At 49.9% G+C, this 25,846-nt stretch overlaps 1 protein-coding gene across 1 annotated transcript in view; it reads right to left on the bottom strand.

Annotated features, from left to right (window-relative positions):
* Positions 1–25,846, bottom strand: part of PRKN (parkin RBR E3 ubiquitin protein ligase) — an 869,798-nt gene that overhangs the window by 310,697 nt on the left and 533,255 nt on the right. The window lies entirely within an intron of this gene.

Raw genomic sequence — 25,846 nt, 5'->3', positions numbered from 1 at the left:
GGTCACTGAGTTATTGGTCATTCCACAAAATGTTTTTAGACTCGGCTCTAAGAATTTTACATAAAAACCATTAATCCCATCATGCCTGTTCATGGCAAAAACAGTGACAATAATTTGCAGTGTTCATGCAATGAGATAGCCGTACGGCTGTGAAAACGAGGGACAAACTATCAAGCATTAAAATGAAGTGAGGATGGGGAGGCTGTTAGGTAGATGGGAGGATAGCTCCTGGAGAGAAATGAGCAGGAAGGTCAACGCCAGGAAGGACAGCAGGGGAGCCCTGCCGTTTTTCAAAGCCGCGCAGCCCGCTGTGATCACATGGTTATATCCGGGAAGCAGGTGGGTGGACTCGCCTACATTTAAACTTGGGCAAAGACTTTTCCAGAACAGTGAAGAGGAAAAGGGAACATTCCCGGCATGGACGGTCTTCTGGAAGGTGGTCACAACTGGGATAATTTACTCCTTGAGCTTTCGCTTGCTCCGCACGCTCACCTGTTCTGAAGCCAGCAAAAGGCCTCCGAGGCCCCTCAGGGGAACCGCGGCTCTCAGCATCTTGGTGCAGCAGAACCACCGGAGGACACTTGAGAAATACTGATGCTTAGCGCCCTCCGAGCCCAGGCAGGGGGATGCACCAGGGTCGTGGAAATGTACACTTCACACCTGGACAATCCTCCTCACCAGGGTCACCCCAATAAATGTGATTACAAAATAAAAAATAAAATGAAATACTGACGCTTGCTTTCCATGCCCAGACATTCTTTCTGCGGTGGTCTGGGCAGAAGGATCTGTAAATACCCCCTCACTTGAGTCCCACACACCCCCAAGTAGGAAATGCAGGCTCACAAGGAGCCATTTGGAACATCGTGTGTCTGACACCAAGTCTACCCTCGTTGTCCTCAGTCCCCACTGCTCACAGCTTTCCTCTCCCTTCATAGTCAGGACAGGAACCCTGATAGCATTCAGTTCGTGGGTCAAAAGCCGTCAGTTCACTTGTTTGCTGCATGAGTATTGACATCTCACTTCCAGAATTTAGAGAGACACTTAGGCAGACTGCTAAGTCCTGAACTCCTGAGTTGGCTCTTCAGTTTTTCACTTTCACAGTGACAATAACTTTGTTTCATAACCCAAAATGCAATTTCCTTTTCTACATGGCTCTTTATTGGATTTTCCCCATTATAATGATATTTAACAGATAGTCCTTATTCTACACAACTTGTTTCAAATAATTAGAACCTAACTTATTTTATGAGACTAATATAACTGTATGAGAACAATATAAGAAATAACAGGCCGATTGCACTTAAAAATACAGAGTGGGAATATTTAAGATATATTACTTCAAGGGCACATTAACAAACAAATAAGAAGGGTTTAGTCCCAAAGATTCAGGAATAGTTTAACATCAGAAACTGCTTCTATAGTGCATCAAATGAATATACTGGATGAGGAAAACTTCACGCTAATTCAAAAGATACTTAGAAAGCATGTGTTCAATGTAGACATATAGTATATACATTAGAAATCACATATGCACATGGATAGTGTATGTGGGGTGTAGAATAGATACATTTATACATATATATTTGTGTACAGATAGATGTATCAAGCTAACTTGAAAGTAGGATGAAAAAGAACTTTCCTTAATGTATAAAGTGCATTTGTCAGAAGGAAACTTCCTCCTTCCGGAAGGAAACAGCACAAGGAAGAAATTTTAGGTCGACTTCCTTTAATGCCAGGGACAAAACAGGAATATTTAATCACTCCCATTGTTTAATGTATATTGACCAAGATTCCTGCATAGTACGACAGGAAAATGAGAAATAAAAGGTATTAGAATTATCATGGACTAGAGACAAAACAAAAAGTTACTTGAGGATGACAATCTCATCTGCATATATTCTATGAGAATCAAAGATAAATTATCTAAAAAGTGTGAAATTCCATGGAAGAACCTTGAAGAGGATTTGATCAAGCACAGAGATATACTCTATTGAATAATGGGAATGCCTAATGTGGTCTAGTCACCAGTTCTTCTGAAATAATCCGTAATTACACTGGGACTATGTTGGGAGGGAGTAACATACAGGATTAGTGAGTTTGCTCAACCTCCTGGAACATCAGTGAGAAGCCATATAATGCCCAGCACCACTTCGGGTGGGCGGGTGGTTACGAAATGGTGGGCGAAATACATGGCGCTGTGGATCAGCAGTGGCTGCTGTGGTTCTGTCGGCCGCCCATGAACCAGGTGAGGTGGTAGTCACAGCGCCCTGCTTCTAACACCTTTCTTCACTGATGGAATAAGGTTAGACAACAGCAGGCACTCTCCACATTTTAAAATGCATTGCTTTGTGAACTAAGCTTACAAAACCTCCTGACGCCCACCACATCTGTATGCCCCTGGCCCCACGCCCGGCCCCACGGCGCCCGTGTATCAACCTTGTGACATAGTGCTGTTTGGACGGTATTCTCCAGATTAAAACAGAAGATGGGTTGCATCTGCCACACATCTCAATCAGGGTAAAAAGAAAAGCCGGTCTTTTTAAATGCTTTCTGTAGCTGGACTCAGTGGGTTTCTTTGAATCCTCCACATAAAGTTACCAAATATTCAAGATTTCAGCTATTAGAAGATGTACATTTAAAGTACATTTATTTATTTATTTTTAGCGGTACTTCTCATAAAAGAGACTAAACAAGGGGATTTTCAATACAGCGTGACAGACATGCGCACCCCGGGTCCGTAACGTGACTGCAGTCTGGGGTGACCTCTGGGCTTCTGCTTCCGTGATTGGAGGGCTGTTCCCACACTGAAGGTCTGGCTACTAGTTCCCACTGGGGGGCCCTGGAACACCACCCTCACCCATCTGCTGCTCCCTTCTCTCTCCTCCCTGCTCTACAACCTAAAAGGTCCCAAGCGGCAATTCACCAGCGTGTATACACGCTCAGAAACACGCCCTTGTGTTCAGGGCCACGGCCAACCCCAGCGTGCCTCGCTCAGGGCGGGGCTTGGCTCTGTGGGCCGAGAGCCCTCTGTCAGAACTGCTCGGAGCTTCCAGAGTGGCAGGAGAGAAGCCGCGGACAACGTCTGGATGGGTGAGCGTGGCTGTCTGCCAGCAAAGGGGGCCTCACTGAATCGGGATGTGGGCTGGGTTTGGCACGTGCGTCCCACCCAGTTTGCCACCCACAGAGGGACAGGGGGTCCCATTCTGAGAGGAGGGCTCCTGGACCATGAGCGAGTCTTCACTCAAATGAAGAGGTCATTTTTCAAACAGCACACACTTTCAACACATCTACGGGGGTGTGAGAACACACATCCATGCTGATCTAGCACAATTTGATGTTAACACTTTGAGACACAGCTCACGCAAGCAGAGCATTGGTTCAGAGCGGAGCTTGCAGCCTCGGCTTGAGAAACAGGAACACTGGCGTGTTATCCACACGGCCGTTCTTGCGCCAAGCTCGGCCCTTCCAGCCGGGTTCCCTGACAGTGACCTGAGCGTGACATGCCCCCCACCCCAGGATGCTCACTGCAAGTTAATGCAAGGCTGCTGTCAAGGGGTGAAGTTACAAAGGCCCAGACACAACTTCGTGGAGAAGCAAACCGTTCGTGACCTTAGCATGAAATGCGTGTTAAGTGATGACCGGGTATCAGTCTGGCAAGTTGTGTCAGAGCATCCGATTCCCAAGCAGGTGAACGGCATATAATAAACGGCTGAAGATCCGCAACTCAAACTGAGTGTTAAATACATAGTTGCCATCATTTCTTCTCCTGCACGAGTCTGTCTACAGGAATATAGAAAGCAGGTACTAATAATGAAACAAAATAACAAAGGAGTTCCCGCTTCAGAAGATATGTGACATAGCAGTTGAATCCTTTTGAAAATCTATGATAAAAAAATTAATTGAAAATAATTTCTGGTTGTCCATACACTGGCTGTTAGGTTGTAGACTAGAAACATGATCCCTGTTAATATTTAATATCGGGTCTCTATTTATAGGCAGAAAATCAGCACTCGTTTCGAAATCATTATCAAGGACTCCACAGAGTTGGACATCTGGAGCCTCTCATCACCTGTATGAGAGCCGGGTGTGCCGTGTGGCTTGGACAGGCTCTGATGGGCTGAAAACCGCTGGAGCTGTCCACAGTCAAGGTCAGAGTGGCCCCGAAACTTCTGTGAGCCTAACACCTCCTCCCTGCCTGCTCCCTTTGTGATGCTAACACAGCCACGGACTCTCTGGTTCAGTGTGAGGCTGGCACAGCATTTTCTCGGGTGAAGTTTTCTCTCATTTGGTGGCAAGAACCGTTCTCCCTTCTCTAATCCCTGTTCCCCAGGTGGAGGAAGGACACGGTGCCTGGCCCAGGGGTCATCATAGGTGGGCTTGGAGGCAGCTCTGCCTAGGATCAGGGGCTGCGAGGGCGTGCCCTGCGCCCCCGCTGCTGTGATCAGTCAGGCCGAGGACGGCTTCCTCTGCTCAGAGCTGTGTCCAAGGAACTCTGTGGCCACTTCACGCACATCCCCAACGCCTGGACCCTGCGGGTTGCGATGACGGGAGCTGCGTGATGGCTCATTTTACGTCTCTCTTTTCTCATAGTCCAGTTGGTTCAAAATGAGAAACTATGTTTGTCGTGTTTCTAATGGTTAATAAAGCCCCTCCCTCCCTGACTGCTGGTCCCACTTTCAACTTCCCCTGGTCCTGCAGGTACAGCTGTTTCCAGAGCTGCAGCGCATCCGAAGCTATGATGTTACCGCAGAGCAGTGAAAGCATGTCCAGAACAACGTAATATTTACGTGTAAATCAATAATAATGACAATATTTCTGTGGTACACTCTCCCTGTGGAAAAAAATGAGTTTGGTAATCCTAAACTATCCAATTGTACACCTAAGAACTTAGTATAATGGCTTGCTATGGTTTTAACTGCAGAATCTAGTTTTCTAGGGGATTTTTTTAGACACTTCAAAATTATCACATGGTCAACTTCACAAGTTAAAAAGTCTCATCTATTAGAGTACAATGGCAAGATTACAGTTTTAAAATGTACTAAATAAACAGAGGGAAAAAATACATGCTGTGATAAAAAGATGCACCACCTTCACTGCAACTGAGCTTTCATTCATTTATTCAACTACGTTTATGGAGTCTCCACTTTTTTTTTTTTTTTTTTTTTATTTTTTTTTTTTTTTGGGGGAAAAGAGGTTTAGGGTGGATCTTGGCCCATTCAGGGGACTCTTTCTCTGGGGTGGGCGTGTGTGTGAGTTTTAGCAAAAGAAGTCCATGCCTGCATGTAAGTGTAGAGTCTCTGACTCGTGTGGTTATGAGAAATTGAAAAGGAAATTAGTATCTGATTTTAACCTCATTTTTCAACATCATCTTCACCAGCTCCAACTTCCTTTTCCCACAGCAGCTCAGTGGCTGCCTTCGCCTCTCACACGAGTCCCGTGGAACCCCTTCCCAGACACTGTCTTCTTCCCAGTCCCGTGACCTTGAAGCCATTTGCACCCCAAGAGCTAAAGAGCTGGGGGCACACCACAAGCCAGCCCAATCCCTGATCCAAGACATGCGACTGACCTCTAGCACAGTGTCGGGCAGCTTCCGGCCAGTCCCTGGGGCAACTGCACCCGCACTGAAACACCTACCCCTCGGGGCATAAAGCCACCAGGAGACTTCACTGTTGGCCAGCATCAGGCAGAAGGCCCCTGGCCCCCACTCTAAGAGCATTTATTAAAGAGAGCTCCGATCAGACTGCCAGCTGTCTTCTCAACAGACACTGTGCAGCCAGGAGGGACTGACACAAGATACTCAAAGCGAGGAAAAGCAAGGACCTGCAACCTAGACTGCTCTGCCCGGCCCAGCTACCGTTTAGAGTCGAAGGGCAGGCAAAGAGCTTCCCAGACAAGAAAAAGCTAAAGGAGTCATTGCCACCAAACCGGTACTATAAGAAATGATAAAGGCTCTTCTTTAAGATGGGAGCAGGGCTGGAGGCTGGGTGAGGAAGGCGAAGGGACTGAGAAGTCCAGATCAGTAGTTACGGAGCAGTCACGGGACGTGAAGCACAGCGGAGGGAATAGAGTCAGTAATATTGTAATATTAGTCAGTAATATTGTCGTCGGATGGGTGCCAGATTTATCAGGGTGATTAGTAGGTTCTATAAATGTCTAATCAGGTTGCACACCTGACCCTAACGGAATACTGTATGTCGACCATAATTGAAAAATTATTCAAAGTGAAAAGCAAAGGCTTACCATTGTGATTACGTATTTTTTACATCTCAGAAGTATTCTTCTCAAGGACATGGGAGCCAGTCCGTGGACGGGGGGCTCATCAGGAGGGTGGGGCCTATCTCCAGGTCCTGGGGGGTGGGTTGGGGGCGGGTAGAATCCTGGCAGCATTGGCCCTGACCAGCCCTTTGGGGCTCTTTCACGTGCCCGACTGCAGGGCCCGCCGCCCCTCCCTTTAGCAGCCCAGTCCACTCTGCAGAGCTCAGAACGGAGCTCAGTTCTCTCCCCTCCCATGGCCCGTGGGCACTGCAACACGGCTGCTTTTAGGGGTGGACGAACGTCTGGCTGTGTTTGTCTCCGATGACCCTCCCGTCCTTTGTCCCACAGGCAGATGCTGGGGTTCAGGGCAGGGCCCCCGGTGCTGGCAGGTGGACGGCTTTCAGCGGAAGGCACACACACAGTCAGGGCCACACGGCCACCTAGCAGTGGTCACGGCAGGGGTGCACGTAACACAGTGATGCATGGAGAGAGTCTGACCTTTTCAGATTCTTTAAGTGATTACGCAGGATGAACTGACTTTGACCTACACGTAATGGCTGAAAAGGATCAAGCTGCCATCATTGTAACATTGTCAGCGAAGTGTCTCAAGGTGAGCCACACATCACTCAAGGTGTGGAGACGGGGAAATGCAAGTTGAAAACTGTTTGCTGGAAATTACGCTACTTTTGAGATGTTCTTTTCTACAACACACTTATCCCAACAGAACATTCATTTTTTAAGCCAGAAAAATAATATAAAAGACTATTCATAAGATAAGAAGCATTGGTTTGATACAGACTTTTACTTTCCTGTTTACAGCTACCATTCACTGGTTTTTTAAATAGGAAAAAGTTCTGCCTTGTTGTCTATGGGAAAAAACATGAAAACAATTAACTTGATGCAAAACCACCTGGAAAGTTGTTTGTGCAGAGCAAGCCTGTGCTCCTTTCCTGTGGCATCCGTCCCAGTGGGCACTCTTCAGCCAACGTGCGTTCGGGGAGGTGCCTACCTGCGTGGCTCCTCGCATTTGGGATTCTTCCTGGAAGTGGGAGTGAAGGCCCTGCTAGGGGAGGTAGGTACGGAGAGTGCACCCCGTAAGGACAGGGCCAGCTCTGGGTGGCACTGAAACCTTCAGGAATAACCGTGACCCCAGGAAGGGCCTCCGCCGCTTGCCCCTCCAGACTTGTTCTGACCTGACAGGGGTGCAGCATGAGGAGGAAGGTGGGTGAACAGATCCCCGCCCGGAGCGGAATCGGGGCCACCGGAGTCGCCTCCATGGTGACCACGGATCCAGCCCCAGTCGGTGCTGGAGCCCACGCGCTGGGCCCTGACTTTACTGCAGGCCCGAAACCACGTCTCATTTCAGTATCTGGACGGGTGCACGTGCTTCTCCTCACCCGTCTGGACGCTTTAAATATTCACGTCTGTTCTGCGTGTGAGGTGGCTCTTCATCTCTCCTACCGAGGTCTCAGACCTTGGGAACACCCGTCTTTTGTCTCCGTGTGGCCTTTTCATTCTTTTTTCTGCAGAATGTCTCTCTTAGGGCCTGAGGCCACACTGTGTCACCTGTGACGTTTGCCTCCACTGTTGCGGCCGCAAAGCAGCCGCGGGCAGCCCACTAACAGAGGGGTGAGGTGGCGATCTGCTGGAGCTTCCCGGTGGGCTCTGAAAATCGAACCTTGTAAGTCTTCAGGTAGCGTCATATGGGGGGGGGAGGTAGGTTTACAGTTGTCTGCGTGAGAAATAACACAATGATTAATAAATAATGCAGGAATACACTGTTTCCCGCACCCACAACTGTAAACCTACTTTGCCTCACCCTGTGTTGTTCTTAAAAACACTTCCTAACCGCTCTCATATGTGGAAAACCCATTCTTAGCTCACGGGCTGCACCAAGACAGGCAGCGGATCATCTTCGGCTCGTGGGCTGTAGTTTTCTGACCTTTGGTTCACAACAGGCCATGGGAAAGTTGGTCTTTAAACAAATGGAAAGATGTCTCCGAGAACAAAAGAAGAAGCTGGTGATGATGTCGCCTATCCAGGTCCGTTACCAAAGCAGGTGGGCAAGCGTTTGCTCCTGTGAAGAACTGTCTGGGGGTCCTAAGGAGAGGCACCTGTGAGAGCCGTGCGGGCTGGGCCCCCGTCTCCGTGTGTCTGTACAGTCCGCAGCAGTCCTGGGGAGATCCTTCGACTTCTTTAACTACAGTTTTTCTCTTGTAAAACACGGGAAAAGGGTTGTGATGTGTCTAAGATCAACTTCTCCACTAACATGAGTCTACCTTTATGTTCGCGGCTTCTCGCTTTTCCCTGGTATGACCAGCTACCTGCCTCTCTGTTGTTTTGGTTCTATACAATCATCAGAGGTGAGACACAGTAAGAGGTGCTTTGCTGCAGTTGGAAATGAACCCTTTTCCTTTAGTTTGTCTTTCAGGCACAGGATCTGTGCAGAAAAAAGCCTGCCAATGATCTGTAGCACGTCGCCACCAGGCAGTCCTTCTGACAAAGTTAAATATAATCATCGGAAAACCCCGGTTAAAACCACAGTGAGCTATCACCTCACACCTGTCAGAATGGCTCCCACAATAAATCAACAAACAAGTGCTGGTGAGGATGTGGAGAAAGTGCCCTTGTGCACTGCTGGTGGGAATGCAGACTGCTGCGGCCACCATGGGAAGCAGTGTGGAGGTACCTCAAAATATTAACATGGGACTGCCTTTTGACCCAGTGATCCCACTTCTGGGAATATATCCGAAGGGACCCAAAACACTAATTCAGAAGAACATAATCACCCCTATGTTCACTGCAGCGTTATATACAATCTCCAAGATATGGAAGCAGCCCAAGTGTCCAGCAGTAGATGAGCGGATAAAACAACTATGGGACATTTACCCAATGGAATTCTAGTTGGCTGTAAAAAGGAAGAAAATTTCACCCTTTTGTGGCAGCATGGATGGACTGAGAGCATTATGCTAAGTGCAATAAGCCAGCCGGGGACAGACAGACGCCATACCATTTCACTCATACATGAAATCCAATGAATAAACTGAACTAATAAGCAAAACAAAAACAGACTCATAGACAGAGAGCAGACTGACAGCTGGGCAGCGAGGACGAGGGGGTGGAGCCAAAGGAAATAGGACTGGTGGGCGTGGTCACCAACAGGGGGTATTGTGAGGAGATAGGGGGGGTGAGGAGACTAATTGGTAATGGGAACATACGATAAAGATAAAAATTTAAAAATCAAACACAAACAAACAAAAGAAATATGAGAGCAAAGTCGAATGTTCACTGGGTAGCAGCGAGGTCCGATGTCAGGAAGGAGGAGTAGCCCCCTCAGGTCAGGCCCCGCAGGCCGGTGCTGGAGTCTGACTCCCGTGGACGGGGGCGGCTGATGTGCTATGTTTTGTGTTGTGTAATTCAAGTGACTTTGGAATTGAATTCTTCTGCCCAGTATTCGCAGGCCCTGTAAATGGCAGGACAAAGAGTCTCTACGTAATAATGGGGAGTCACCGAGACCGAAACACATTTCTCCCTTTTCCTAAGGTGCGTGCAGTGTGCTACGGAGCAGAGAATGTGACAGCGGCAGTGAAGGGGTGCTCTGTGCACAGCCCTCGGGGACAGTTCCGAGAGCGTTCCGCTGGGACCGCTGCTGAGAAGTCGGCCCCCGATGGCTGCAGTTGCCACAATGGATTTGGTGGTCGCTGCCCACGCCTAGAACTGTGGCAGCGCCTGCAAGTCACGTGGGCCCAGCTCTAACCCAGACTCTGCCGTTTCTGCCAAGAGAACGGTGTTTGTTTGCCCCCCCCCCATTTCTCTGTCTTCTCAGTCTCCAACCCCATGGGCCCCTCCTCGACCACCGCCATCACCTCCTGTTCGCTTTCCTGCCGACTCTCTGCCTGTCATTCTCCCGGTGTGGGGTGCAGCCCCGGCACATGGGGAGACCCCGAGGGTTCTGAGAAGGAGGGTGGTCCTGAGCAGTCTTCAGGGGGGCTCTGGGCCAGGACCGGCTGGCCGCACCGAGTTCAGTTCAAGGTCTGATCGCAGACGGCCACAGCCCCATTTTATTCTCTCGCTCCCGCCCTTTTTACTCAGCCAACACCCACACACGCTGAGCATTTTGTATAAACAAAGCAAAACAAACCACCACAGCTCTGCAATGGTGTGAGGACGGGCCTATGATGCTGTCGAGGACAAGCAGTGAAAGACAGGGGGTGGTGTGACCCCCACGGCGGTGGGTCACCAAGCAGAGGAGGTGACTGTGTTTCAGTGCCCTCTCACTTTGGACTCAGTTTCACACGGGAGCTCATTCGGTGCTGCGCCCCACAGACACGGGCAGATGAAAGGTATAGGACCGTCACGTGACGCACCCCTAATCAAATGCACATAGCGTGTCGCCTCATGATCTGCTCTGAAACAGGGAGGCCGCCGTCTCCCCCACTTGGCATGAGCCACAACAGCCAGCATACGCGTAAGGCGACTTATTTACTCCTCGACCAAAATAAGACTGTTTTAAATGTTTCATGATCAGAGGGCTATCAATATTTTATAATAATCGCAGGGAAACGATATCAGTGGAGCTATTTAAAAATTCTTCTGGTTGGTGAAGGAAATGCAGTAAGAAAGGAGTAATTAATTATTCACCATTAATTATTAATTATTGATGGTGTGCTACGTGCCAGAGATGGTGCAGAATGTCTTCCTGGACTTCCTCTTCTGCAATTCAGGCCGCGACCCTGGTGACGGGCCTCGTCGTGAGGACCGTTTTCAGAGGTCACTAGGGAACTCGGGGCCACTCCTGCCACGGAAATTAGGGATGGGGAGACAAAACTAAAGACGGGTTTTGCTGGGTGGGGGTGCTGAGTTTAGGGCTTGGAAAATCACCTGCTCAGGGAAGTCGGGAGGGACAGAAGATAGAGGGCAGAGAATGAGGGTGGGGGGAGGCACACAGTGCAATGTACAGATGATGTACCACAGAAATGTACACCTGAAACCTGTGTGACCTCATTAGCCAGTGTCACCCCCACGAATTTAATTTAAAAAATAGGTGTGATTTGGAGCACAACGTGAATGAGCGGCGGCAGGCGTCGCTGTGTGTGGAGCCGGACACCCGTGGAACGAGCCACACCCATCGGTCGTCACGGTCAGGAACTCTGCCCCGTCGGTTCATGCTGGTGCAGTGTAAAAGCCCATGACCGTGTCTAATGTTTTTCAGTAAGCTGAGTGTTAGCCTGAGAAACAAATGCATCATTTGTTTTGGAAAATACATCTTTGTGGAATCACAGTCATTTTCTGTGAGCAGAGACATACTCTGCTCACGCTTTTTATGGGCAGAGGTACCTGTCTCACAGCCAGTGAGAGGGACCCAATGACCCCCGACACAGAGAGCCCAGATGGAACTGTTGGGGGGCCGTGAAGGACGGGCACACAGTGAGGTGACCCCCCTTTTCATTAACTAGGGGGCCATCGAGACAGGTGCTTTGGGGGGAGCCTGTGGACCTGCTGCGTCAGCCCCTCTACAATCACGCACACTGGGAACTGAGCATGCTCGGTGACCACACACGGTCCCAGGGGCGGGCCCAGACGCGATGTGCACTGTACTTAAAAAAGCGCCGTGTTTCACAGTGACACCCGAGGAGGAAACAGCGGGTGCCTGCGGGGACCGTCTGAGGCCCCGAGCACCAGAAGGGCTGGGCCCTCTTCCTTGCTGGGCTTACAGCGCACAGCTCTCCAGGTGCAACTCAGAGATGGAAGCGGGTACAACTGAAGGTGTTTGGTGGCCACCATATCATCAAGTTGAGGATGTCTGTCTGCGTGTCCCTTCTGTGGGTGCACTGTGACCACAAAGCCAGCTGGAGGCAGCCAGGCCAGGGATATTTTGCCCGGTTGCCCCGGGATTTCCATGGGATCAAGGGCCGGTGTTGTCTGAACTGGCAGTGGGAAACAGTTTATGTGGTTTCGTTTGTAAAGGAAGAAACTTAACACCGTGAAAGCGCACCTTGACAATGATCATTATGGAGTCTGTCTCATGCTCAATCTTCTGAATTTTATCTTAGATAATCAGAGTAAAACCATGCCGTTTTCCCTAATTATAGTGCGTTTTGAAGCTTTTCTTCCTTGTGTGAGACCCGTGGGACACCCACTCAGCAGCAGCACGCTGCCTTTGGCTCTGTTCCGCACTGCAGGGGCCACGGGCTGCCGCGGGTGGACGTGCACAGGGCAGCGGGCGTCCCGTTGGAGCCCATCGCCCTGCGGGAGTGAAGCGTGGAGACGGGCCTCACACGCATCCTGTCTGTGCTCTTGACGTGTCATTTGGCAGAGCACATTCATGGGGGTGTTACCCGCACCCAGCGCCACCTCTGAAACATCCTGTTAAAAACACTAATAGGCAGTGCATGTCAACATTTTATATTTTTAAAGCAAAAAATCTTTCATGAAAGCAAAAGTCCTCATGCCATGTGGCATGTGTGTACGGTGCGTGCATTTTTATTAGGTAGCACATGCTAAGATATAAGAACGACCCTTTCTGGCTGTCCTTCCAAAATTCCACCTCAAACGGGCACATTCGTAGTGCATAAACAGAGCTCTGTAACACCTGAGAGATGGGACTGCATTACTTGTGGTACAACCTGCTCCTCGCACCCCCCGCCTTCACCTTGGAGTGTCAACACAGAGGCGATTCATCCAACCAGAGATGCGCACGTCTCTGAATCTCTATTCTATTTTTCCACGTGCTGCTTGCATTGTGCGTTCTTCTCCACAAGTGGAAGAGCATCATCCTAATGTCTGTCCCCAGAAGGAGAGTGTGGCTACAGCCGCACTGCCTGCCCCAGAGCACTGGCTCATGGGGAGGGTGTGGGGGAGTCGGGGTCCCGCCAGGCAGGTCCCCAGATGCTGGGATGGTATTTTCTGCCCAGAAGGTCGCCCATCTGTATTCCTGGTGCCCGTGCCTCTGGAGAAGGCACTTCATAGACACTTGTTCCTGACCTTCCTTCTCATCATTTGCATTGAAGAGTCGTTGGTAATCGTTGGTGATCATGGAAACAGGACAGAAAGCCAGTCTGTGCTTTCGTGGGCCTTGGGTCTGCTGGGGCTGCCGCAACAAACGAAGATGGATGATGTGGCTTGTAAACAGTGAGTGGGACTTTACTTCTCAGAGGCCTGGGGGCTGAATGTCTGGAGTCGGGGTGCCCGCCGGGTTGGTGTTTGGGGAGCAGCGGCTCCTGGCTCTTAGGCTGCCATCTGCTCATGGTGTCCTCATGGTGGAAGAGCAGAGGGGGCTCCCCGGGGTCCCTTTCAGAGCAGAGTCCCATTGTGAGGGCTCCATCCTGGTGACCTCATCGCCCCACGGAATCCGCACCTCCAAATTCTGCCACCTGGGGGATGCAGTTTCAACATCAACTTTGGAGGGACACGGACATTCAGTCTGTGGCTATTGCAACCAAGAAGGTCAGGGTCATTTGTTCTGAAAAAGTATCCGAAAAACCCTACAGATTCAGCCGCAATGTTCAAGGTCATGCTGTCGGAGCCTCTGCTGTTGTGCCCTAACACTTGATTGTTATTGCAGACGGCACTTGGATGAGAGAAAACCAGTTATTCAGGTTGTTTTCAATGTCCACGCTTTCATATTTACAGAGACGTCTTCAAGTAAAGGGCAAATCTTTAAACTGTACCACCAGGGCATGGAAAATGGAGACGAGCCCCCCTCCTCCTGATGCACTTGGGGCGCAGAACCCTAACTGCCAACAGGTGGCGCGGCAGGCAACAGGGAAATGACCACTTAGTGCCTGGCCGGAGCAGATTTCCCGAAGCCGATTTTCCCGAGTGCTGTCTCACAGCAAACTCAGCTCCTTCCCGCTCTCTGCCTCCAGGGTCTCGGAACCACCCCTTTTCCGGGCGGGACGGCGCCAACCAGGACAGCAGACAGCAGGATGCACTTGGCTTCCCCGCAGACAGCGGAGCGGACCGCTCTCGGTGTGTCCCAAGGGAGATTTCAGTCTGGCAGCAGAGTGAGAACCAACAGCCACCACCACTCTCCTCGAACACAATACAAGGGTCTGTCTTTTAAAAGCCTGAGCAATGCCACCAGGGGAGGGTCTCAGCAGTAGGAGGCAGAACCCAGCCATGTTTAAAAGAGGGTGGGGGGCGAGGCTGTTACTCTTCCTCTGTTGAAAGTCGAAAGCTGAGTTCACGGACACCGGAGGGGGATCGGCCGGGCCTGCCCAAAACCAACCAACGATAAGAGGGACTTGTCTTTTTCAACTAAAAAGCACTTTCCGTAACGATAGTTAAAGGTAGGTACCAGTGGGTACCCCCAGTCTGTTTACTTGCGGCAATTTCCTGCTGCTCTGTGCATGATGGGAAACTGGAGGTTGAAGGTAAGAACTAGGGTTATTTGCTGGCTCTCTACTCTCCCTGAACACGAGGCTCCAAGGTCTTCCTATTAGCTTGCATAATTCTTCGGGAACTACCAGAACTTTGTGCTCAGAGTGTCCTCCAGAATCAGCCTCTCTGCCCGCCAGAGCTGAGCACTGAAACTCGCTGCTGCATTTTCGAGGTCTCCGCATTGCAGCCAGGCTACTCGATGGCTTCGGTGGTGTGTGCACCTCCACGGGGAGGGGACGAATCCAGCTCATCAGGACACAGCCAGGGTTTTCAGGGGTAAAGACTTAAGTGGCTGAGTGGCCTATGGAGTTAGATCTAATTATAGCTCTTGGTGGGGAAAATTCGCTGTTTCAAGAAAAGCGAGTATGCAGGTTGAGTGCAGGGCTAGGCGCCCCGTGCCGTTGCTGGCTGTTAGAGAGATGCCCTCCGTACGTGCCTCAACCAGACTGCTCGCAGTATTTCCGGCCAGCTTCCTGGAGGTGAATGGTTTGCGGATCCCCAGTGTATTTCCTGTGCGACCCACTGGGCTCTTTGGACCATCTCTGACTACATCTGCAAAGGAGCAGGGTTTGTTTTTTTTTTTTAAATGTGAAATAAGGTGAACAAGTCCCAGTGTTATTATAAATCTTAAGCTTTCCTAAGTGCTTGTGTCTTAATACTCTAAAAATAATGGTAGTTTAGTGATGCTGATCATCAGTTTAAGGCGTTGGAGAATGGACTTGGGGACAGAAACCAACACGTGGTTTTAAATGCAGTTAATAAAGAAATACCTGCATTTCCCTTTTCTCATTCAGTCAAGAGCTGCTTTCCCTAAGCTCTCGGCCAAACAAAGAAAATAATCCCAGTGTTTTTTACTGAGGAACTTGAAATAGAGCTGATACAAGATGATGTCAACACACCAACAATTGGCTTAGCCAGTTAAAGCACAGAATTTATGAGGTTTGCTCATTGGTTTGCCCGCCGCCCCCCCATGCACCTGCAACCTTTGTCCCTGTAAGGAGGTGAAGTATCCCCTAGGCCATGGGTTGTCAACATTTTCCATCTCACGGCACACCCAAAAATGCATTATATTTTTTGCTGATTTGACAAAAAAATAGGTATAATTTTGGTTCATCCACATGGGATGGCTATTGTTGTATTGGCTGTTGTCATTTTCTTATTTGACAATCCAAGGGATAACAGGTCAGTGCCCCTGACTAAATAGGCAAATATTGCATGTTTTCAAAAGCCTTGCAGCCCTGGCTGGTGTGGCTCAGTGGACTGAGTGATGGCCTGTCAACCAAAGGATCCCTGGTTCGATTCCCAGTCAGGGCACAGGCCTGGGTTGCAGGCCAGGTCCCCAGTTGGAGGCACCTAAGGCAACCATATGTTGATGTTTCTCTCCCTCTCTCTCTCCTTCCCTTCTCTCTAAAAAAATAAATAAATAAAATCTTAAGAAAAAACCCTTGCAGCACACCGCTGAAGCTCTAGATGCGTGATGATGATGATGAAGAGGAGACTGTCAGCACTGGGCTTGACCCGCTTGCACCCACACTGTGCCACCCCCTTCACTGTTGAAGGAACAGGCTTGCGGGTTTGTGACCTTGGGTGAGTTTCTCATGCCAGCTGAGCCTCAATTTGCATTTGTAAAATGCATACTGGTCAGCAGTCTCTCCCTCGAAGGGGTTCTGTGAGGACTACGGAATAAAATGTCTTTTAACACACACAGCTCAGGATGTGGCAAATCATGACCTTAGAAATGTGGGATGACGGTGAGGATCTCGTGACCAACGGGGACCCGGAGGAAAGAGAGAACCGACTCAGCGGTCACAGGCAGGCGTCCTGCAAATTCTGAGACTTGCTCCTGGGCTTCCTGCCTCCCCTCCCCCACTGTCCCTGGGACGCCTCTGTGCTGTCAAATGCTTCAGCACACTGTTCGGCATGAAGAAGAACAGGAGAAATCGTTTTTGAATTTCTGAGTCAGAAGCCACGGTCATCACCAGCCCCGCCCTGCTTTGGATGGCGGGCTTTTCCTGGGCCGCCAGATGGGAACTCATAACCCTGGCAGGCCCCTGTGACACCGCCCCACTCACCAACTGTACTGCTCACCTATCGGCAACCCCCGCCTGGAAGGAAAGCTTCCCGTGGCCCCCCCCCCAGTGCCTTTCCCCAGAGCCCGCCCCCCTCCACCAGCCACAGCCCCCCTCAATCCTCACAGAATCCTTCCTAGGACCCGGCGGCTCCTCCTCACACATTTCAGGGGTGTCCAGTTCTTTCTCAGCTAAAACTAAACTCATCACGATGCGATCCACAGCCACCCTCGATATGGTGCCCACCTTCCTTCCCAAGACCTACCTCTGACCTGGACCTTAATGCATTTTTTTTAATATATTTTATTGATTATGCTATCACAGTTGTCCAGTTTCTCCCCCGCACTCCCCTCTGCCCTGCACACCCTCTCCCACCCACATTCTCCCTCTTTAGTTCATGTCCGTGGGTCATACGTATAAGTTTTTTGGCTTCTACATTTCCTATCCTATTCTTACCCCCCCCCTTTCCAAAGCTTGCTGTGCTCATGCTCGTCTTGGTGTCTAGCACATGGTCCTTACTCTATTTTAAAGTATATTTTATTGATTATGCTGTTACAGTTGTCCCAGTTTTCCCCTTTGCCCCCCTCCGCCAGCACCCCCACTCCCTTAGGAAATCCCCACGCTGTCGTCCATGTCCCTGGGTCATGTGTAGGTTGTTTGGCTGCTTCGTTTCCTGCACTGCACTTCATGTCCACAGGGCTGCTCTGTGACTACCTGTTTGTACCTCTTAAGCCCCTCACCTCTTCACCCATTCCTCCCTACATCCCCTCCCACCTGGCAACCATCAAAACGTTCTCTGTATCCACGATTCTGCCTCTGTTCTTCTTGTTTCCCTGGTTTGTTTTTCAGATTCATCTGTTGATAGATTTGAATTTGTTGCCATTTTATTGTTCCTTTTTTGATCTTTTTCTTAAATAAGTCCCTTTAACATTCCATGTAATAATGGTTTGGTGATGATGAACTCCTTTAGTCTTCTCTTGTCTAGGAAGTTCTTTATCTGCCCTTGGATTCTAAATGGTAGCTCTGCTGGGTAGAGCAATCCTGCCCCACCCCTGGAATTCTTCCCATGTTTCCCTTGTAAGTGATTCCTTTGTAAGTGAGGGTTCCTCCATGACCCTCTCTCCAGTCACCCTTCTGAGAGCCCCCATTTCTTATGATCCCTCTTTTATTTGCCTCTAAATGCATCACTCATATTGTTTGCATCATTTTTACACTGTCATTCACAAGCATTAAAATGACATGAATATTGGTTAAATGTGACTCATTATTTATAACTATTCATTTAATGTTGACACGTTTTTCTGCCCCAAAGTCTAATTATGTTCTTCTCAGACAAAACTTAAAAATGAGGAATTCGAAGCGGCTCCAGATTCTGAGGGGGTAACAGACACCATCTCTGAGGATCACACCTTGTCCTGTGCTATAAACATTGTATTTTATAAATGGCTTATTTGGTGCTATTGGAAAAAACCCCCACAACTTTGCATTGATTTTTTCCCCCTACTTTTGGTTGCTTTCATGGCCAGTGGGAAAATTGCCCAGTAAAAAATACAGCTGAGAAGAATGAAAGAGAAACGGTGATACAAAGCCTCACGTTTAACTGCCACAGCAGGAAAATTCAAAATTGAATTCCAGCCCCAGCTATTAAACGCCCTGATCAAACCTCCCTCCGACTTCACTGAACCAGTCAATTTTTCTATATTTTTCCCTTGGCAGCAGAGTCTGTAAGAAAGAGCTGAGTAGTTGCCTGAAGAAAATGAATACACCCTGCATCTCTGGTCCCACAGAGCTAGAGCTTGCTGTGTGGCCCGAGGTGCCCGCACCCTGACATGCTGATCCCGTGTGGGGGTGGCCAGGAACCTACAACATGGAACCTGCAAGACCTAAGCCTCCCACTGAACATGCGAGGTCATAGGTTGCCCAGGTAATTACTGTCCTGCCTTCCTCACCTGTAGTCAGTCGGGTGCCTGCTTGTGTCTTGGTACATGTTTGTGGAAATGAATGAATGAATGAATGAATGAATGAATGAATGAAAAAGACAGAGTGAGGACAGGAACAGGCCTCCTGGAGAAGGTGAGCAATGAAGGAATGACCCAGTGACGGAGCTTGGAAGGGTGAGGGGCATGTCACGAGCTCAGTCAGTGGGAACTGAACAGAGGAACTTCTGGGGCAGGAAAACACAGGGCTGTGAGCTGGAGGGGACATCTGCTCGCTCGGCCTGGAGAAGAGATGAAAGTGGAGGTGAAGGGGGCAGGTGATGAGACCAGGTGATGGGTGAGGAGTAATCATAAAGTGAAAACGTAGTGATCAAGTCCACTTATGCTTACAAGACACTAAGTTCTCACGTAGAAAGGAAGGGGCTTTGGAATAACCAAAGACGGCCGTGAACCCTTTTATGTTCCTCTCATCGAAGGTGGTGTCTCTATCCCCTGTGCTTGGATCTGGGCCGACACTGAGGGCCTTGCTTGCTGGGAATCAGTGTAAGTGGTGGTTGCCCATTTCCAGCCGGAGTCTGAGCCCGGCAGCTCCCACTTCCTGTCTTTGAGCTTCAGTGCCACCCTCCCAGCAAGGCTGACTGGAGGCAGCCACCCACCAGCGCTGCTGGGTCTGTCCCCGCAGCTGCTCAGTGAAGGCGTGCCCCGTGGGCCCCTCTGCCGACTGAGGCCCGCCAAGCTGTCTCTGCCCACCCATGTCCAGCAGGAAATTTGCCCCGGACAAACTGGTAATGAACATAATTGTGAGACAGAAACTGCTGTTTCGAGGAGTCAAGTCTGGGGATGGTTTGTTGCACAGCAAGAGACAGAAAAAACTGGGTGTGCACAGGTCATGTTGAGGGGTAATGGGACCCTCGGTTTTTCTGGGTCAAGCTTTTTGTGAGCTCGTACAGGATGGTGTTGTCACAGTCTGTTTTTGTGACCCTGTTGCTGTTCCATCATGGGCCCCTCTGTTCCAGGTTCACTTGCTTTTTCCACAGTTCAATCATGATGCTGAAATTAAATTCGGAACAACAGAAAAACCATTCCACTGGATCTGTTTTCTGTTTGTGTTCTATTCCAATGTAACAATGTTCGGAGAGTTCAACAAAAATCTGCCACTGTCCTCTGTGGGGAGCCGTCGGCAGCAACAGGCATCGCTGCCCAGGAAGGCCCAGGCTCCCTGGGCGTGGCCATCGGCCGGGGGACAGAAAGGCCCCAGCAGCTCAGCCCGTCCTGGACAGGGGTCGCTGCGTTCAGAGCAGCCCCCGCTTCTGTTCTTCGCTCCTCTGGTCTGAATGTCTGACGTGGTCGGCGCCCTGCGCCCCTGGGCCGGGAAGCAGACTAACAGCTGCTGGCAGAGCCAGCGGCGCTCGATGCTCATATTCTCCCCTCTTTGGACTGAAGTGAGTGCAGGCTGCACCCACTCCTGTCTGCGGCCGCCCGGGGCCTAGGAGCTCTGTTGTTTGTCTGTGATTCTGGGTGGGGGACGCGGTGGCTCTAGTGCGCCCAGGGCGGCCGCTTCTGTGTGACCCTCCTCTCGTCATCCTTCCCTCTAGTCTCCTCCTCGGCCAGCTGCTGTCACCTGACTCACGATACTGTAAGGCTCCCTTTCAGACCCAACGGACCTCATCCAAGATCTCGCTGTTAAAGTGCTATCATCTCTGTCTTAGGCTCATTTTCCACCAACAAAGAGAAACATGTTTTATTGATGATGGAGAACAAAGCAATATAATTAAAAATAACAAATAATAGATTATGATAATATATGTGTTAACCTAGAAAATAGTTTTGCTTCCCAATAATTTTGGTTTGGAAGTATGCACGGGTCCCTCTATTGTGACTGATGCCGTCTGTGGCGTGTGAAATACCTTCTCTTTTTTACAATGTTCTCCTCTACGACCTCTCCTAGAAAATCAAGGACACATCTCTGCATTTTGTGTTTTGAAAGAATGAGTATAACCATCTTGCAGCAAAGCAGGTTGCAGCAAAGTCCAACAGGACGGCAAACCCCCATCACTGATACCTGCCGGTGAAACTTTGAGCTGTCTTGTAGTTGCTTCTTTTCCAGTTCAAATAAGTCCCTAAAGCTTAAACATTACAGCGGAATCTCAGTGAGCGATCGGATTAGCTGGGCAGAGTGGATCGATCCTTTGAGCTACAGAAATATTTCGGTTGAAACCATCTCACCCCTGGCTGACAAGAGAGTCGGACGTCTCTGGGGCAGAGGGGACCGGACTGTGCCACGAGCGATAACGCACACTCTCTGCCTCGGAGGGTTGTTTTCCTCCTTCCCAGTGTCCCTTTCAGCTCCCTCGTTTGAATGCATACTGCACACCAAGTCTCCAAAACACATCCGATTACCGCCACCTGGCAGGCGAGGCATTGTAGGTGCCTGGTGCTGGCACTTGCCCGTGGGAGGTGCTGCGGCCGGAGACGGCCACACCCAGGACCACCCAGACGGGGGATTCTGTCCACAGCTGTGGGCATCTGCCGGTGCCGGAATGCATTTTGGTGTCAGGCAAAGCCATCTGGGCAGACAGAACCTGCGGAGGAACGTGGTGAGTTTCGCAAAAGCGTCATGTTTCCGCAGTTCTGGGTGGACACAGGGTAACGGATGAGAACGTGGAGTTTCCCCCTGGAGCAGCTGTACTGCTGAGAGTGCTGGGGCTGCAGTGCAGCTCCTGTCGCTTATTTACACCCGTGGCTCCTTTGTAATGTGCCTCGGAAGGAAGGTGTAGCATCACGCGTGGGGGACAACGTCTCGAACGGCCCAGGTGATAGATCTATGGCACATTGTAGGTCGACGTCAAGGGGAAAGGGGCAGGGAACTCTGCGACCATCTGATCAGGGTCTCTAACCTGAGACTGGCAGCTGGCCTCACAGTGGCCTCGCTGCCTGCAAGGCCAGGCCAGTGTGACTGCCCGCAGCCCCGCAGCCCCGCAGCCGTGTCAGCTCGGCCCTGGTGACGGATGCGGAGGCCGGGCCCCAGGAGTCAGCACAGACGTCACACCAAGGGCCGGGGAACTTCAGAAAGAACACTTACAAACACATATTTCCCACTGCCCAACGGGGACCCAGATAAGTACATCTTCCAGTGCATTATCTGATTAGAATCTAATGACGATATTATTTAAATCCATTTTTATGCACGTTGCTGTAAGATTTATCCCAACAGGTCACAATACTTTCCTTCTGTAACTGCAGCTAATCACCCTGAAGCCGTCTTGTGGAAAACAGAAACGAATGTAGCTTTGTGCTTTCACAATGTACTCACAGAACGTTTTGATCCCGTGATAAAGGAAAGCCAGCCAAGGTGACCAGTCCGCTGTCTGCTGCAGGATGTGGGGTTAAGAGAATGTTTATTCCCTCACTTATGCTTTTCCACATGCCGATCCAGGCTGGTCACATCAGCGTCAGAGGCCTTCTGTGGCGGTGGGGCAGGCAGAGGGGTGCGCAGGCCTCCCCCGGTGTAGGTGGGGGGCCTCGTGAAGGACGCGGCTGGGGCTCATCGGGGTCGGGATGAAGACACACTGCTTTCGGCTCCGTCTTGAGTTTCCTTGGTCAGATGATAAATAATATTTTCAGTTGCTTCTTGCGCTATTAATCTTGTGATTGCTTTCAAACCTTGTAGGGAATAGTGTGAGTTATGTTCACTTTTTCTCTGAGGGGTGTAAGTTTGTGCACAGTTTCTGTGGTTGTGTCCCAGTCTCTGCATTTAGAGACCAAACTCCATCACTGCATCTCGGAGGGCATCATGTGTGTGCGTGCGCGCACGCACATGTGCGCATGTGTGTGTGTGCACGTGTGTGTTCGCTGGGCCTGGAAAAATCGTACTGGTTCAACTGGAAATTCGCTGTGCTTTGACCAAGGGGAAATTTGGGGACAGCTGTCACTGGACAACAATAAAAACTTAAAAAAAGAAGCTTCAACCGCTTCTTGCCACTGTTTGAAAAAACAATTGATAACAGAAGACTGGTAGCGCACGGCTTATTTCTTGTTATGATAATCAACATCTTAACTACTGTATACACTTAAAAACCTGTTTTTGTGAAGCTCTGCATTTGCAAATCTCTAATCCTTACGTAACACAGGCACAAAGTCTGCCTCTGTACCGGAGTTCTGCTCACTATCTGTATCTGTCGACTTGTTCCACCCCATCTGTCTCTACTGCCTGGACGTCCCTGTTGGTGGAGGGGAAGGAGTCCCCCCTCATCTGGCCCAGACAGCTGAGCATGGTTTCCGGTCTAATGGCTGCCTTTGTGGCCCAAGGGGAAGGACAATTTACAGTGGGCCCAACAAATACAATTCAGATGAACACAGTCATCCAGCCTCGGGGCAGGGGGGTCACCAAGAATTTTCAATCCCAAAGTCTGTAGAAAAGGGCGTGGTGACTAGGGGTGGGGGGCACGTGTATTCCTGGTGGTCGTCCTTCTGAGCTGCTGCAGCCAGTCCCTCGCATCTTGTAAGAGGGGCCCTTTCATGTCGGCTGCCCCTGGGTGATGCTCCTGTCTTCCTGAACCCCGAATCACGGGAAAGAATCTGCTGTGTACAACAGCCTGGTGCTATTGTCGATATCGGGAAGTTGAAAGAGTAGTGAATAAAGAGTGTGCAAATAAATATACATAAATATTAACATTTAGTTTATAATAAAGATGGTATGTAAATCAGTGAGAAATAATAGATGCTGTCTTATTCTACAGGCAGCATTGTAAGAGATAAAAAAGAACAATTTAATTTGGATTAGCATTATATTCCTTAAAAATGAAGTGAATCTAGAGAAACAAAAATTCGCCTGTGAAAAAGCAAAGCATCGAAAGTACTGGGGGAAACAGTGGGTGAATATTTTAGGAGTTGGGAGTATATATGACAACTGAGAAAAAAATTTAAATTTTATACGGCAACCAAAGCAAACAAACCCCTTCCTAGTACTCTGCTCTACCAACGCCCCGACCCCCCAGTAAAGCAGGCCTCGTGTAGCGCGGCCTCACCTCGAAATTCAGGCTGGGCCTGGGACTCGCTCTGACCAGCAGAGCGTCACGGAAGTTCAGAACTAAGGCCCCACCTCTGCACGTCTGGGGGCCCTGCAGGGGACGGCGGTTTGAAAGGTCCCGTGGAGGGGCCTGAGGAGGGGGGGCCTGAGTCTACACTGGGGAGAACCACAGCGCCGGGACCACCACCCTGGTCCAGCCGGTCCAGCCAGCCAGCAGCCCTCTCACCACCGCCCTCAACCCCTGTGTCCCAGCCGGGCTCTGGACACCCGGAGCGAAGACGGCCCCTGAGACAGCTCGGTCCCCGCAGGAGTCACACGGAGAGCCACCCTGTGGCCCCTATGCTCTGTACAAATTCATAACTTCCCAAGTTTGAGAAGTAATATTTTTTGAGACATTGCTTGATTCGTCATGAAGCAATAGGTAACTGGAACTTTGACTGTCGAGTCAAACAATAAACTGGGAAAATAGAATTGATACATATCCCAGGAAACTAGTTCCTCAGATATAGAAAAGTAACCTTAAAAATCATTAAGAAAAAAGACAAGTAATTCAGTACAAAAGTAAAAAGATTTAAGAAACAATTCAAAAAACCAAAATATTAGTAGTCAATAATCCTTTGAAAGTCCTCACATTCCCCTCAAATCTTTTTAAGAAATGGAAGGAGACCCCTCAGTTGCCTTTCGGACTGAGGCCTCGGACTGAGGCCTGTTTGAAGGCTTGGCTGAGATGCTGTGGGGCTGCCATGTCCTCGGGCACCGCTCACTGGAAGCAGGTCACCAGTGTTTATAAATAAGAGTGCGTGTGTTTGAGCGGGAAATAAACTTTTTAACAGGATGACTTATGAAAAGATTTGCTTAAGGATGCAAAGACATATGAAGTATTATGAGCTAAAGGTTCATGTCCCCACCCCCACAGATTTATCTGTCAAAGCTCCAGTGCCCACTGCATTTGGGGGCCTTTTCGAGGCAATCGGGTTGGGGTGAAGTTATGAGGTGGGTCGACCATGATCGGAATAACATCCTTATAAGAAGAGGAAAAGAGACCAGAGCGTGCTTTCTCCCTCCTTGTCTGTCTGTCTGTCTGTCTGTCTCTCAATCAGTGGGAGGACACAGTGGGAAAGCAGGTGTCTGCAAAGAGTTCCTAAGAGTGCTCTCACCAGGAGCTGCGTCTGCCGGCACCTTGACCTTGAGCTTCCCAGCATGTAGCACTGCAGCAGATAAATTTCTGCTGTTCACACCACCCGATCTGCGGTGTTCTGCTGTGGTGCCCCACACAGACAAAGGTGGGAAATTCCCCACGCGTCCATCCAGGAGTCTCAGACACGCTGCCCCGCAGTGAGCGCACTGACACACTGCGAGGCACTTCCAGGAACAAGGCAGAACCAGACCCACTGACCTAGGAGGAGGTTTAATGTTTGTACAGTGAAAAAAAAAAGTGAGTTGTAGATCAGAATGCACTGCAGGATACGACGTGTGGCCTTTTATGAAAAGTGCATGCAACCCACGCTAAACACGTGGATCATGCGTGTTTGCTTAGGCAACACATTTCTAGGTAAACCAGGGAACAGTGGATGGTAATGACCTCTGAGGATCGGGAGAGCTCTAGCCCGGCCATATGGTGTGGAGAGGGAATAGAAAGTCATCTTTCACTCTATACCCATCTGCACTCGTTTGTTGTTAACATGAGCATTTTACTAAAGAGAAGAGAAAAATACTGGAGTGCTCCGAAGGCCTTGTGTCCGGAGTGCTGCCCTTCCTGAGGCACAGAGGGGAGCGCTGTTAACCTTCACCTGTACTTGGGCACACTCGGGGTTGTGTTAGGTGACGTCACGCAAATGCTGCCCCTCTCTCCGGGGCTCGGTGGGCAACAGGGGCACTTGGGAAAAGCTTGGAGTTTTCTGGAAGAATAAGGAAGGTGCACTGGATCCATGCAAAGCAACTACTAACATACATCAGCAGCCACAGTCTCCATGAACGAGAGGAGGGAAGGCGCTACCCCTCCCCGGCCCGGCCTCACTGATGACCAGCCTGTCCTCAGAGCACAGGGGTCTCTAGGGAGAGTGTAAGGAACCCTGGGCATGCAGCCCAGCCCGGATTCAGATGAGACAAGTGGGTAGATATCCCCAGTGACCACGTCTTTTCTAAATGCTCCTTTAACCTGTGTCCGTTAATTT

Source organism: Artibeus jamaicensis, unplaced genomic scaffold, assembly GCF_021234435.1.
Source record: "Artibeus jamaicensis isolate MK-2021 breed Jamaican fruit bat unplaced genomic scaffold, CSHL_Jam_final contig_497, whole genome shotgun sequence".
In the NCBI taxonomy this organism is placed as follows: Eukaryota; Metazoa; Chordata; class Mammalia; order Chiroptera; family Phyllostomidae; genus Artibeus; species Artibeus jamaicensis.
Note: the sequence above shows the minus strand (reverse complement) of the source record. Positions and strands in the feature narration are given on the sequence as shown.